The sequence below is a fragment of the Onthophagus taurus genome, chromosome 2, assembly GCF_036711975.1.
Source record: "Onthophagus taurus isolate NC chromosome 2, IU_Otau_3.0, whole genome shotgun sequence".
Lineage (NCBI taxonomy): Eukaryota > Metazoa > Arthropoda > Insecta > Coleoptera > Scarabaeidae > Onthophagus > Onthophagus taurus.
The window spans coordinates 16,429,807-16,443,291 of NC_091967.1; the positions used below are offsets into that span (position 1 = coordinate 16,429,807).

At 34.2% G+C, this 13,485-nt stretch overlaps 1 protein-coding gene and 1 long non-coding RNA gene across 8 annotated transcripts in view; one reads left to right on the forward strand and one right to left on the reverse strand.

Moving 5' to 3' along the window:
- LOC111419022 (Calmodulin-binding transcription activator) overlaps positions 1 to 13,144 on the reverse strand; it is a 211,668-nt gene extending 198,524 nt beyond the window's left edge. For all 7 annotated transcript variants that reach the window (XM_023051785.2, XM_023051810.2, XM_023051831.2 and 4 more), the window contains exon 1: positions 12,890 to 13,144. The gene's annotated coding sequence lies outside the window, so the exon portion shown is untranslated. The remainder of the gene's footprint in view (positions 1 to 12,889) is intronic.
- Positions 1 to 13,485, forward strand: part of LOC139429029 (uncharacterized) — a 104,646-nt gene that overhangs the window by 73,997 nt on the left and 17,164 nt on the right. The window lies entirely within an intron of this gene.

Here is a 13,485-nt window from a genome sequence, read left to right on the forward strand (position 1 = left end):
TCGGGGCAGTTTGTTTGTCTTGAACTACACTATTAATCATTTGGTCGTTTTATTCGGTTGGTCAGTGGTAACACTTCGAATACTCAAAAACAATTTTATGACAAGTCACGACTTTTACATTTTATTATTCAAAGTTAATAGATGACATATACTATGTGAAATATATTGCTGATGACTTCTTATAACATTCATTTTAGAAACATAAACGAGTTAATGGAAATTCTAAGTCTAGTGTCTATTTTTTGCCCCAGTCGAGTATTGCATTACAAGCTTTTTGTAGTTTCTCAATGGACAACTCCTGATCTTTCTCTACTGCAAGTAGTGCTATCTCATCTCCAATCATAGCCATTGTAGTTCTCTCTAACTCTGGTTTGTCACTAGTACATAGATACTCTGGGTATATAGGCCCAGTACTCTGAAGACTGTCCGAGATGTACGATGTTAATGCCTCCACGTATTGCTTTATATTAAGTCTTTATGCCCAGCTTTGTTAAAGGCTTATGCGACATCTAATAAGAATGCCAAACGAAATTTCTTTTCTTCTCTTCTTAATGTAACCCGGTATCGGTTATTCTATGTCTGGATTCTTCTATGTTCAATGCTTTCGCCTGAATACAAGTTAATAATTTTGGATTGGATTATGACTATTATTAGTTTCTATTATTGGCGTCAGTCTTTGAGCAGTAGTTTCTTAAAGAGTGTTCAGACTATTGGTAAAAGTGAAATTCCTGTAAGATTTAACATCGTTAACTTGTTTTCGTAGCTTTGGTACCATGATAACTTTTCCAACTTTTCAGAATGCCAGTAGATATATATTTTAATCTAAAGGCTGCATTGAAGAGGTAGGTCTACATGACTATACCTTTTCTAAGCAGATGCTTTAGGATTTCTCCTGCGAGAGGTTGTATTCTGTGGTTAGTTCCATCAGCTACTTCTTTAGGAATAATTAGTGTGATATTTTCTATTCTTTGATCATTTCTCGATAATTTCATTCCTGGGTTAGGACTAAAAATCTTAACCATTCTTCCCATTGTTGTTTTTAATAGGAACAGCAAATGTTGCAGATTTTTAATCTTCTCTTATCTCAGGTTTAACCGTCTTAAGAGACGTATGGCTAAACCTGAACTTTCTAGTTCTAGGTGTAGTGTTAGTTCCAATGCTAGTGTTAATTCTTGTTTTAGTTGTTATTTAGCGTTACATTGTTGTTATTATGCATTAAATTAAAAGTAGAGCTAACTAATAAAGTACGCAACGGTGTGGATAGATATTCTTGGACTTCTTATAACGTTCATTTTAGAAAGATAAACGAGTTAATGGTGGTTTTATTTCTGCTAAATTATTCAATGTATTATTCTACAAACAGTTTGCAACGGTGATACAAACATCACAATCGTCCATCTCTGTCTCTATTTCAAGCGAAATTACGCGCTGTTTTTAACGCTCGCCAGGGCAATATATATAGCGTCGTTTTTGCAGGGCGCGCGCCGTCGAATAAAATGTGTTTTTATAAATGGCGCCCGTCGGCCATCTAAAAACTAAATCAACGGTAACGCGGGCAATTTTTTATTTACAGTTGTAAATTTCGGCAATTTAAAATCAAATTAATACTTTTTTATAGTTTTTTCAGCCGGGACGGGCGTTGCGTCCCAACTCCGGGCGTAATTTGTAAAGGCAATTACGCGAGACCGACGGCGTTTCCGGCTTCACAGGGCTCGACAACGACGCCCGATAGATGGCGCCAGTCGATCCATTATCGTGTACTATTAATTATAATAGGTACAGGATCAAAGTTTGCGCGGGGCGCGATGGCGGTGCCGTTTGATTTACTAGTTCCTGCTGAAATCGTCCGAACAGAAGATTTATAATGAAATCCGGGAATGAGTACGTTACGTTGGGATTCATTTGTCACCGGTGGTGATTAACGGGCGGTAACTATGATAACTGTACATTTATTTAAAGTAGTGCTCCATTACGATCGTATATTTTGTGTGCTGTACTTGAACTGTTGAGTTATGACGCTAACTTCGAATAGTTTAATAACAGCTAAATCATGTTAATTGCGCGGGGACTAAGGGATACATTGCACGAAAAATACATCACTTCCTTAACGGTGGTTAAACAGATACTAATTTATATTCTAATATAACCCTTATAAATCATAGTTATTTAGAATCAATTTAAAATTTTTCCTTTATAGATACCAGAACCAATCCATATAAAAATAAATTACTAAGATTTTTTCATTGATAACTTACCGTTGATCACGAGTTAAATTGCATTAAATAACATGCATTTTCACGTACATATTCCTAGAATTAACTTGCACTAAGGTATAGCCACAACCGCACATTTTCAACCTACAACACACCACCACGACTCTAAATAATACTGTGACGTGCCATGTTCTAATCTTTAAATCAGATTACAGAATGAAGCAATTGGCAGGAGCACGTGTGTGGCAACAGTTTCCAAGGACAAAACGTCTGAAAAAAGGGTTGCAACCGCCACTTATCGGCACGTAAAGTGGAGGAAAAATCGCAATTGACCCACGCATAGATTGCTGATGGGGGGAATTACTGAATTTTTCTTTGTTTCTCCGTTCCTCATTCTACACCGGTCTCTCCGGATTTTCGTTGTTAGCTTCTCAAAATGGGGGATTGTACGAAATAACCGATTAACATGCAATCACGCCGCTTTTTGATAAAAGCTGTGAGAACTTGTTATTGCAACTTGCATTTTAAGAACGCGAGGGGGACTATTTTAACTTGGACGGCGTAAAAAGTTTTATAATTATATACAATAACACCTTCCTAAACGATTGCCTAAACGCAATCCACTTAAAAGAAATAACTTCAGAAACTACGAATACGTATATGTATATATTTGAATCTAATAACCAAATTAGAATATGGGAGCTTATGATAGTGAAATAATACCCAAACCTAAGCACCTTAAAATAAACGATACCAAGTTATAGGAAATTTAACAGAATCTAATCCCTATTCAAGAATGAAAATTTGTTTCATGTAATTTCTAGAATTTTATCAATGTTAGTGTATAATAAAATTTGTTGTTTATTGCACTACACGGAGTAGCGTCTTTAAGCAGGGGCTCGACACCTATTTCTATAAGGGCCCCAATTCGGTAGTATGGACCGAAATCAAACAAAAAATGTAAAATAAATAATAAATCATAGTAAACTGAAAGAATAGTCAGACAAGACTGCTGCTTGTCCCCAACACTCTTTAAAATTTACCGGACCGAAGCACTGAAGAAATGGAGAAGATCATGCTGACATAACACTCTATGAAATTGGTGTTTATACTTTCTCTGTAGAAAAGCGAAACGAAGAAGAACGTAATTAGTATACTCTCCAGCAAAGAAATCGCTGAAAATTTAAATCACACTGATTGGAAACACATTCAAGAGTATATTTTTGCTCACAAAAATAGCTCTGATCACAAAAAGTGTATAATAACTTATACAATGAGATATAGAAATCTGAAGAATCTGAAAACAAAGTCTGAAGCAAATTACTGGAAGGAAGTACTAAAAAGGATTTAGCCTATGATAAAGATTTTAGCTTCCCGTTTACTTGCGTTTCATGGTGAAAATCAACAAATGAATTAATAAGCGAGTTCGACTTTTTCATAGCACAACATTTTAAAAGATTCGGTAATCCAGCGAACATTTATGTATCATACCTACCTCCAAATCTATGCAATGAATTTATAATACTGCTAGAGAAAAAATTACTGCATGTAAACACACATAAAATAATGGTGTCAAAATATTACTCAATATGTAGACTCTACTCCAGACCTATCACATGTAGATCAATAACCAAAACTCTTCATGTAGCAGATAACATATTTGAAAAATTCCTGAAATTTATACCAATCAAGAAACATAGATAATGCGTAAATTACACGCAGCTCACATCAGTTTAATATGGAAGCAACCAATTTATTCAGAAAATGTTTAATGAAAGAATTGTTAAAGCCAAATGAACAGGTTATTACTAATGTCTTTCAGAACATACATGGTCTGCTTGTGCAGATGCAATAAACGCTTTATAAGCAGCTACAAAAATATCCTGAATGCTTTACATCAATTGCTGAAAATGAAAGTCGTATGAAAGATTTGTAGTCTACAAGAATATCAACGATCAGCTAGATTTTTTACATAATCTTAGAACAATAAACGTTGAAGAGTTGCATGCAGCAGGTAATTACATTAGCCAATTATTCCATGTTATGATTTTGATTTTTTAAGTATTTGCAATTTTTGTTTAAACAAATTCGAAGTCAATCCTTTCGTGAACATAACAATTATCAAGAATCTAGTACGATTGTAAAGATATACTTTGAGATATGCGTTGAGAAAAATAATGAAGTTTTATTTTATACAAATAAAAACTAATGCACCGATTTAATATTACAAATCCTTTCAAATCCAAGAGAAATAATTCCTGGATTTGGGTCAAACCGACAAGATTACGACCCCATTTTTGGTACGTTTACACGCCAACTTTATACGAGTACTTTTCTTGATGCATATAACTATTATTGATTATTCACTTTATATTTGGATGTTTACTTTGCATTAACGCCTTTGTTTTCTGAAAATATAAATCAACAAACATTCTTATATAAAGGATTGTGTTTAAAAATTAAAGACATTTTATATGTATAAAAATACTAATTAAAATCAATGTATTAAGTGAGGATTATTGCTAGACAATAATAATCAATAAATAGGAGTTTATTATTGGAAATTCTGTTATATATTCCCACTGAAGCGTTCGTTGATAGCATAATAAAGTCTCTAAATTCCACAAAAGCAATTCAATCATATGTTGAATATCAACAATTAATGCTATTCAACGAGGTTGGATTTGCAGCTCTCTAGAAAACAATTCATCGACGAGTCGAGTCGTAACTACAAATTCCTCTCTCCCGTATAGCGAAGGAGGGTTAATCAAATTTAATGGATCGACGGAATTCTTACCGCAGAACGTTTCCCATTCAAGAGTAGGGGGAGAGTTATAGCCTGGTACTGATGATTAATTAATTAACTTGATAGGTGTGTAATTGTACTGTCAGTCATTGTCAGAAGCAACAACGGCGCTCGCTTGGCGATATTGAAGGACATAAATTATGGCATACGAATTTATTTTGTCTTGATCGTCGTCTCTGATAAATGACCCTCGATTGCAACTAGAAATGGACCAACTGAAACTTCTCGTCTGTGACGTTTACAGTATATATTTGACCTATAACATAAACTCAAACAACATTTTCAAACATAAACTCAAAGATTAGATTGATGATGAAGAGAAATAATAATCCTTTATCATCCCCTAAAATATACATACAAATCCCTAACACTTCGATATACGACCAGCCCAAATACAACAAAGCAAAAAGGCGCTGATAATAGCCATAGTTTGAACAGCAGCGTGCGTGCCATTATTGCAAAAAGAGAGGTGGTTTCCGAGGGGCGCCGTCCGGGTGAGCTTTATTAAAACAGATAAATTTCCACACAAAAAAACTATATCCACGTACCTACTCGACGAAGGGCGAAAAGTTGATTTATCCCTACGCGCTCACTCTGTAAACATTCCGGATGATGCTGGCTGCGGGTCCCACATACCTGTTTTAAACTGGACCCGTTTTGCTAGCCCAAATCGCTTAATAAATTATTTAAGCAATTTTTGTCCGGCTTTTTTAGCACCCGCTTCGGTTTTGCGCTTGTTTCGTGCGCTGCCTAGTGGCGATTTGGAGTAATTTATCTGCGCCTGAGTAGCGGGGAGGCGAGCCAACGTCGCGCCCTGAAAAAAAAGCCCCCGAGCGAGAGGCGCGGAAATCCGGTAGATTTGTTCTCGCGAATCGGGATATTTATTGCCCACGGCGAAAAATAATCCCAAGCTTTAGAGCACAGCACCACTCTCTCTTTTTGTTTTCGTAGATGGCCTTAGTCGGAAAACCATACGGATTAACGCCTAAAGAGTAGATGGATTAATGATAAAAGTCCACAAAAAATATGTTGATTTCAAAGAAATCTTTTCAAATAATTCAAAATATTTTGCGTTGCGTTATCGTAAAGAAAAGCTAACAAAACCTACTTGTGCAAGAAAAAGGAACGACAAGAAAGGAATTGTAAATAAAGATCTAACAAACCGCTTTTGAAACTCAAAGCGATACAAGGGGATAAAAAAGGAAATCCGATATATTCGTGAAGCCTTCTGCATTATACATTCTGAAGGCTCCCAAAGGTAGGGATGTGAAAAAAGTTGGTTTAATAAAGTAGACAGGATCGATACAATACGCAACAGTTGTCATATGGCACACGAACCCACAATTTCAAATGTAGGTACGATTAGAACCACATAAAATATTTATATCAAACCCAACGAAAGAGTTGAAAAGAATGATATCATCGATGTTGAAATATCCTTTGTTAATAAATTTATCGTTCTATTTTTTCATTGAAATAAATAAAATATATTTTATCACTTATTTGTGATAATAAAAGACTGTATCACCTGTATATCAAATGGCTTGCCACGTTAATGCAACCGGCAACCAGGGACTTGTTTGTCAATGGCACCAGGTTAATGTCACCAACCCTGGTAAAATGAATTTGAATGTATTTCACACGATTACAAATAAAATATGCACATCTGCATTAAGCCCTTATTTTCTTCAGCTTAGCTAGATGCACGATGGTTATTTATTTACCAATTTTTATAAAAATATATTAGACATTAAAAAAGTGAGAAAGCCATTATAAAAGAAATACACAAAGGAACGTTAATCCATGCTATGAACTGTAAAGAAACCATACAAAACTAAACCTTCTCTCGGTCTTTCATAATTTACATGAGGTTTTTGAAATCCATATAACCTTGATAATAATAATAATAATAATCTATATTATTCCAACGGAAATATATGCTTCCCAAAGTGAGATAATATTAGTTAAACCTAAAGTTTTGAAAATGTATATGTAAATTTTGTTAATGTCACAACAGAAATGTTGTGACTCCAAGCATATCTTCTCAGGAGTCCAAGTAAGTTCTTGCTTGACTATGTTCTTCATCGTGTCTGACCTATTGTTCCAAAGTTCTTCCTCATTCTGTATTTAGGCATAATTTCCTGCTTTCTTCTTATTTTTGGCCCTATTTAGTCGTTAATTCATGTATTCATTCCATTTCAGTCATTAATGTATCTGTACTGCATATTTATCTGATGTTCTCACTTCTTTCTCTACCCATCTGTTTTCCCAAAACTTCTACGCACTGTAAGGAGCGGCTCTTACTATTTTTATTTCTGCAGTCTCTATTATTCTTTCTGCTTTGAATGTCTAGGATCGGATTTTAACTGCATAAGTTAGAATAGGTCTAATTGCAGTCTTGTAGATCCAGGCTTTGGCTTTACTTCGAATATGTTTATTTGGTTGTTGTGTCATTTAGATTACTCTTGACGCTTTTGCAGCTTAATTTCCGTATCCAGATATCTCGACGCCCAAGTATTTAAATTTCATTTCCTGGTCTATGATTTTATCACCGATCATAAGCTTGTATCTGCTCTGTTGATCTATCAAAGTAAAATTTTTTATCTCTGATGTATTTATAAACATTTAATCTCACAGTAAAGACATAAAGAAGAGACAATTCTTTTGAATTTAAGAACTTGCATTAAGAAGACTGTTGCTTTACTAAATTTTGCTTCCATCAAGAAATCAATTCTCTGAAGTAGTGTGTGTACTAATATCCGAAATTGCACGGCATTTATTATGGTTATCGATCCGAGATAAAATAATACGTAATGAGGTACGACGAGGGAAATCCCAGCGCAGCATTGGACGGATAGGAAACTATTCGTGGTTGAAGTGCTGCGTAGGTCGAAGAACAAGAACATGCTTTGAGAACTCTTGAGAGGTAGAGCGGCCGTAACTCATCAATAAGCTGAGATGCACGCTTCTACAACTCGGCGCTTCGACCTATCCCTTCCTTAGCATGGGCTAGCTATGTGATATGATTTATTAAGGAGTGCCTAAACTTATTACATTGGCAGATTTAGAGCTCGATCGAAACCTACGAGATTTCGGGAACGATAGGTATCAAACGGAGGACCTTAGATTACCTTGCCGAAATATCCCCGGTCGTGGTTGGACATAGGAGGATGCGGTAAATCACTGAGAGTGTGCGATATGGGTCGGAGTTAGTCTTAAGTAAGAGCTCCAAATAGGCACTCTGTTGAAATGTGTCCTCTTTATGATCACTTTAGCTTGTTATTCACAGATTTGTTTTACTTCTTTTGCTATTCAGTAAACTTACGAATTTGGTAAGATTTAAGTTGAAAATGAAATACGTAATCAAAAATGTGATTTTAATACTTATATGAGGTTATCTGAATGCCAGAAAGCAATTTGGTAGTATAATGGAGTTCTAAATTAAAAAAGGAAGTCATAAAATTAGTTGCGATTAAAAGAGAAGTACCTAAATGCCGTTAGGTTAGAAAAGGAAACAAAAAAATTATTTTTTTTACTAATTTATTTATTTTTCTATTAAGCTCATACAACCAATTTTAGTACTAAAGTGTAATTAATCATCAATTTTCCATAGTCATCTCAACCACCATGTAGCACCTGAGAATCTCTCGATAGTGCGAAAAGCAGGAGTCTTTGCCGTCGATACACGGTAACTGATTTGCATTCACAAAGCAAGTGGCGAAATTTAAAAGCCAAAAAGTTAAAAAAGAAGTCGTGCGCCACAAAGAGCGCGTCGTTGCCGTACTGACAAAGCATTTTTTTCAGAGAAAAAAAAAGCGCTCTAATTACGGCCCTTAATTACATATTCCATTGTTCCGGGGACGCTTTTCGAGGCGATTTGCAAAAATGAACGATTTCCATTTCTACGCGGAGTCTTGGTTTTATTTGTTACGTGCCTATCGTAATGAGGTATAAAAGCGGCGCGGCATCAGTAAATTTGTATATAAAGCGACGACGAGGAGCATTTAAACTATCGACCCGGCTAAAAGCACGGCCAGACTGGAAGCCTCCTCGTTATAAATACCATCCTATTTTCTACTTTGCGACAATAAGTATCCTCTTACGGTGTCTAAGAACGTGTGTAGATTCACCAAGTTCAAGACCCTTAACGTTTATAAATGGATTTTGTTATATTATTCAAAATATTGATCAAGAAAACATAAAATGTAGTCTCTAACCTACATAGAACTACGTGCAAAATACCATATTATACCTTTACCAAAATCGCGTTTATGAAAGCAAATTATGTTTAACTAACACGCAAAGTGTAAATATAGATGGTAATAAACATAAAAGGACGTGAACGAAAACTCCTTGAAATGTACTCTTTTTGTACTTATTTCTAAATAAATTCAAATCGCCTCATTGACTTGGTATTTAACGTTTAACAAACAAATAAATCCAAATTTTCGATTTTCAATGTTCTACTAAACTCGCACAGAAATGACGCAATCATTGAATTAATCACCTCGCGGAGATTTGCATAACGAGTCTGGGTTGTAATCAAATCAAAATAGAACTGATGACCGTAAATGTATTCGTTACAAGAATTAAATATAACGTTTCTCGGTAAAACTGTGAACATTTTCTAAGAAATTAACACGTACTGAACGTAAATACAACATCACCTTATTGAAGCTAAAACAATAAATAAAGAAATAAATTCAGTAAAGTATTTATTATCGATGAATAAAGTATGTTTTTAGTATGTTTTAAAATAGGAAGTAATTTTTTATGCGTCGTATGTTTACGCAAGGTTACAACTTTAAGCATTTATTTTGTAAATGTTTTATTGGAATCTTTTTGCTATTTTAAACTTGTGTCACACAAACTTGTTGCAATACTTATCGGATGCCAACTTGTATAGAAACTATTATGTTCTTGTTAAATCGTTGCACGTAACTGGAATTGTATAAAATTTAATTTTTCTTAATTGAATATCGTCTTTAATAAACAACATAAAGAAAAACCTTTTTTTAACTCTTATTTATTTTTATCATTGATATTGTATAGATACAATAGAGGAAAAATAAAAAGAATTTCTGCCTCATTTTAAATAGAAAAGCTTTTTAATAAATCAATGAAAAGAAGGTCGCTGTTACGTAACCTGTAATATTCCAGATAGTATTTTATTAAATATTCAAATCTACGCTATCATAAAAAACGATTTTTCAAAGTCTATCGACAGTATTATATTATTATAAACAATTTTAATATTTATAAATTGAATACCATATAATTAACAAATATATTTATTACACACAAAATAAAATTTCTTTTTTTCTTTCGAGTTATCTAAGGGCATATTATAAATTTATAAATTTTGTTCCGACGAGCTACCATATCCCACATTCCATGAAAATTAATCACTCACATTATTACGCAAGAAATCTTTCTGGAATATGCCATATTTTTACTGATGCAGCTGTATATACAAACTTGTATTATGCTGCTACAGTAACTCCAAAGACTGATAATCATAGTATTAGTCAATCTTTGGGATACCTTTATTGATGCAGCACGCTTTTCTTCGTTTTTGTTAACATCTTCATTTTCACTGATTTAGTTTTAATATGGATTTTCTCAATTTCATCAAATCTTTCTCAGAAGTTGCAGAGGATTACAAAAACTCCTACAATAACTTGCCTGGTAGCCGTGTGAATAAACTTGAAACATTTCTTGGTTTAATTTACCTTAACCATATCAAATAGTCAAATTATCGTATATAATTGTTACGGATTAAAACCATAACTGTAACTGTGCACAGAGCACACCTCCAGTTGGAAATGGATTGCTTTCAAATAGTTTTATGAAATATGTATTTGATATTTTATATATATATATATATATGTTTTTGATATAGATGTATATGATGTAGGTGAAGTAAGTACTCCATTAACCAGTATTGCGTTTCAATACAAGCGGCAAACGTAACATATTCGTAGTCCATCATATTGTAGATTGTAAAATTATGGCAGCTCTTAAAGGTAGTCCTTCATCGAAATTATCATTAACCACTAATGTGGTTAATCTACAGCCATTGGTGGAGTACTTTCCCAAACCATAGATAATATAACCTCTTGCATTCTTTTCTAAAAAACTTTCGTCATCCCAAGTAAATTATTCTACGTTTGACAGAGAACTTTTATCAATATATTCAGCAATAAAATTTTTTAAACACTTCTTGTATGGACACTAATTCACAATTTACTCTGACCACAAACCATTATTCTCTATACATTCTACATCAGACTTACATTATATTATTCAATATACATCCGTTATCAGATTCATAAAAGGATCTTCTAATATAGTAGCAGACAGTCTTTCATGCGCTGCACAAGAAGATGACTTACAATTAAAAAAGCTTTTACAAAAGCAATCTTTGAGAGTCAACAAAGTTATCCTTTCACAAGAAGAAACTTCATTTTCTAAATTGAAAATTTGGTGTGAAACTTCTTCTTCTACTCCTAGAATTTACATCCCTGAAAAATTCCGTCATACTATCTTCGATAAATTTCACAACATTTCTCATCCAGGAATTCGTGCGACTCAACATTCACTCAAAACACAGTATTTTTGGACGCGAATGAACAAGGACATATATCTTTGGACAAAATCTTGCCTTCGTTGTCAAACATCAAAAATGCACAAACACACAAGATCACCGCTTTAAAAATTTACTGTTTCGAAAGGTAGATTTGAACACATTCACATAGATCTTATAGGTCCTCTTCTATCTTCAATGGGTTACTCTTACATTCTGACGATCTTAGAACGCTTTACAATTTGGCCAGAAGCTTTTTACATCACTATTTTTCCAGATTCGGCATTCCACACACTATCACACACGATAGAGGCAGACAATTGAAGTCTCAACTTTTTTTCTTAATTTAATAAACTAGTAGGATCAAAACAGATCCATACTTCTTCTTTTCATCCCCAGAGCAATGGCATTTTAGAGAGGTTCCATAAAACCCTCAAAACGTCTATTGCAGCCTTCTTGGACTTTGGTCTACTATCAAAGAAGATCATGGATGCTCTTCCACCAAACTAATATATGGTCAACCGCTACGTTTACTAGGAGAATTTTTTATCAAATCCCAAAATTTTATCCTTTACTTATTAACTTACGTGAAACATTTTCAAAATTAAAGCCGTGCCCAACTTCATGTCATTCATCAACAAAACCTTTCATTCACAGAGATTTGTTTAAATCCAACTTTGTATTCCTTAAATTAGAAGGTATGAGAGGCGCATTGTCCCCTAGATTTGAAAGACCATTCAAAGTAGTTAAAAAATACAATTTAGCATTTTTGTGTTGTTCTCTAAGCACTGTGGAACCTGCTTAGAGAATGTCTAAATTTCTTGTGACATCTGTATATCTCAACTATATGGAATCCATACAAAATAAAAAATTCCTTTTTATATTGACCTATTTTTCACACTACAAAATGTTCTAGTTTTCATTTTCATTAAAAATTTATTTCACATTCAGATGAGTTTAATCATCAACATAAAAACTACCTGCGTCCAAAAAAAATCTGAATAAAGAAACAACAAAAAAGCAGGATACATTCGTAATTGTAGCATATCTTTTGACTGCCCCAAGCCAAAAATAAACAAAACACAAACAGGAAAAACAATCGATAACATAACTATTTTCGTCATAGTTAAAATATTATCTCGACGTCGTAATCGCATTTTTGCGATAACACCTCATAGGAAAAACTAATGGTAATCGATTCCGATTGAAACCGGTCGAAAAAAAGACAATTTTAATTCATGTCATGATCGTAATGTAACCCGCCACAGCTGGGAGATAACCTACCTTTATATTTGGGTGAGCGCAGGTGAAACTCTCTGGTCGGGTTGTGGTCGATTGTTTCAGGTTTTCAAGGACTGCCGGCAGATGTTTTCAATGAAAATCGGCGGCAGACGACGGGTCGGACACTTACGCGCACTCACGTTATGTTTTTACCCACATTCCGATGGTAAAACTTGGACGAAATCGCGTAATTTTTCGTACACAAACACAACGTACTGTCAAACGGGTTCCATGACAGGTCGAGCTGTTCAGTACGCTTGCGCGTAGTTCCCCCGATGCAAAAGCGCCGTAGATTCCGGGCTACGCTCATAGATAACTAGTAAAACTAGGAATTTTCATTTTATTATTTATAATAACAGAATATATTATAGTAAAACCTCGATATAATGGACCTCATTACAATGGACTAACGATATAACACTATAATATATACGATATAATATACTATACTATACTAGACTTCGAACAAGAAAAATTCGGATTTAGCCGTACATCCCTTAAAGACGGCTAAACCCGAATGTCTTTCGTTCCAGTTCTAGTGTTAGTTCTTGCTTTAGTTGTTATTTAGCACTAGATTGTCGTATATTTATCATTGAACT